The sequence below is a fragment of the Hetaerina americana genome, unplaced genomic scaffold (genome assembly GCF_022747635.1).
Source record: "Hetaerina americana unplaced genomic scaffold, ioHetAmer1.1.p SCAF_1, whole genome shotgun sequence".
Classification (NCBI taxonomy): Eukaryota; Metazoa; Arthropoda; class Insecta; order Odonata; family Calopterygidae; genus Hetaerina; species Hetaerina americana.
Window position 1 is genome coordinate 20,721,252 of NW_027286069.1, and position 2,931 is coordinate 20,724,182.

General features: G+C 34.9%; 1 non-coding gene across 1 annotated transcript; it reads right to left on the reverse strand.

Annotated features, from left to right (window-relative positions):
- Positions 1 to 1,033: 1,033 nt before the first annotated feature.
- Positions 1,034 to 1,107, reverse strand: TRNAR-CCU (transfer RNA arginine (anticodon CCU)). Its single transcript has one exon. It is a non-coding gene; the product is annotated as a tRNA-Arg (tRNA).
- Positions 1,108 to 2,931: the final 1,824 nt, after the last annotated feature.

Consider the following 2,931-nt stretch of genomic DNA (forward strand, 5'->3'; position numbering starts at 1 on the left):
CCTCGATTTAAGGAGAAATACGTCTATTGGTGCACGTATCTTGGGATGTCCGAAGATTTGTTTCCAGACGTAAAATGCAATCGGATTCCGATGTAGAATAATATTAATAAATAATTAATGCTAAATTTTCAAGACAAACAAAAACATGGTGGAAAATTTACGGTATTTGTTGACGTTAAGCGATAGAATATTTTAGATTAGTGAAAAATAGTAAAAAATGATTTCTGGTGATTATTACTTTCAGTGTGATAGCACTGCTTCAACGATAATGTTGGATGCCCGGTAAACAAAATCAAACGTAGAGTTTAATTATCATTTAAAAGCATAGCAAATGTTTAATCTTAAGAAAAATATTCGTGGAATATGAGTGGGTCAGATTTAGGGCATGGGGATTGTTAGGGTTGGAAGATTGCTGTCGGTGACCCACAAACTGGTGAATATGTCGCGTCATTTAATACTTATCATCAATTTGACTTTCAAAAAGCTTTCAATTTCAAACTTTTCCAATTTGAAATTCAAATAGCAATATTAATCATAAGTTCTAAAAAACAATTTTATTTATATGAAGATTATTTTTTGACTAACTCAAAAGATCAATTTAAAAAGTAACTATAAAATTAAACCGGTGGTGGCGAGGTAATGTCCTCGTCTGCCAACCCAGAGGTCGCGGATTCGGTTTCCCCTAGATTTTATTTACTCCACCTAGGGCTTGGGTGTATGTAATTGTCAAATGGTGATATTAATGTTCAACTTCCCATGTAAAGGTCGAAGTGCTGTTTTCGGACTAATGCAAAATAAATTAAATATATCTAGATGCATCATAACATTTAATTTTCTACTTGTAATGAACATGAATAACACGGTTTACGTCCAGTAAATCTTTTAATGATTTATATGATATGTTGATGGGTCAGCGCGAATATGAGCACTTGAGTTTAGGGTCTGAGAAGGTAGAGACAGCCGAACAGACTGAAACGTCGAAGATGCAGGGTTACCCATTTAAAATTGCTCCGTTGGGAAAGGAAAAAAAATTCAACCCTGGGGGGACTCGAACCCCCAATCCCCGGTTTAGGAGACCGATGCCTTATCCATTAGGCCACAGGGGCTCTTTTTTCAGTGTGTAAATAGCTAGTATTGCAATAGAATATGGATTTAACTTTTTTGACCGTGAAAATGGTCGTGGATGAATTATGGTTCAGGGGTTCGTCCACCCAGCGCATTGATCTGCTGGATATCGAGTGAGAATATTAACTCGTCATCAAATCTAGGTCAAGTTACGTTTTTGCTGGTCTACTGCCAGCGCGGCAGGGTATATCATCCATTATCCACCCTTTTCAGCTCATCGCTAAGTTTCATTCCAAATTAAATTTTGTCCATCTTATTTGCAAAGGATACCTACACGTTCGAGTGACGTTATTTCTTTTTTTCGCGAGTCATGCATGATCACACTCGAACATTTTGAAGTGTTTTTTTTCCGTTTTAATTTCTCATGCAGCAAATCAATTTAATTACTAGTCCAGATTTTATTTTAAAATGACGAACAAAAAAACATGGTTTAGTATACTCACAGTGATGATTTATAATGCTGATAGATGAGCTTAACTTAGTGAGAATTTTTGAATTGATTGCAATCGTACGAAAAACCATAGCAATAATTTTATGGGATAGAAATTTTTTATTGAATTAGTCATAAATTTAGGCCATTTAGTATGGCCTTTTTTGATAACTTCGGATTTGGGAAATAAATATTACATTTAATAACTCTCTGTTTATGCATTTTTTTACTGCGTATTTTACCAACATCTGCTTTCACTTACATATTAATTGGCGATTTCATTAACATGAAACGTCTCTTTTCATCACCATCTTTTGTCTGTAATCTTTCAATCCTAGCCAACACAGTGAATTTATCTGCACAATATGAGTGTTATAATGCCTTATGCGTTTTGTAAATTTATATTTCGTCACGTATAATGAAAGCATGTGCACATTATGGATGTTATATTAACTTGTATTGTTCTATAAATTTATATTTTAAAACTAAATATTTAAATGAACGGTAAAGGTTGGTTTGTCCTCCACTCATTGATGAATAGCGTATGTCATACCTACGCCTACTACAGCCACGGGCTATTACCATTTGAGTTAAGGAAGCAAAAAAGGTATCTACACACGTTAATGCGAAGCCGTGCACGCATTATAACACCTGCTATTACCTTCAAAGGGCAGGCATGATTCGTAGAGTGCGTCGTGACTGTCTTAACTAACCGTCGTGACTTGCCTCGGCTTTCAAGTACTTTAAATTCATAAAGTGTGAGCACGTGAGCTGTTTAGACTAATTGCAAACCCCAGTGATAGTTTCTATTGTGTGGTATACATGTAAAGTGCAAAAAGAAATCTAAATATCACTACAACGTTTTTAGTTCTCAAAAATCAACACAGTTTCACCCAGTTGAATTCAAGAGGAATCCACATCACGCTCAGGAAAACATTTTAAATAAATAAAGTAATATTACAATCACCAACCAATAAAGTTTATCACCCACTTCTTTGTCCCAAGGCTGTTTTACGCGTATTCTTATAACTCCTACATTTGAATGGACAGGGCTCAAACAAACCTCCAGGCAGCTGTTCTCATTCAGTAGTCATTTGTTTAAAAATTAATATTTTTCTTATTTGTTTTTACATCTTATTTTTATTTTAAAGCTGTCGTCGTTTTTTCAATTAAAATTTGATTTTTCTATCACCTTTCCTAAGTCTTCCCACGCTTCCTCATTTTTAACTATTCTGTGCATCGCGCTTAACCTACTCCTTTTTCTTCTACTTTCCAAACCTCCTTCCTTGTCGTTTCTTTCTCTTAAACTCCCCTTAAGTTTTCAATATATGCCAAATATTCACTTCAAGACTCTCCATAATGAAGATGGTGGAAAG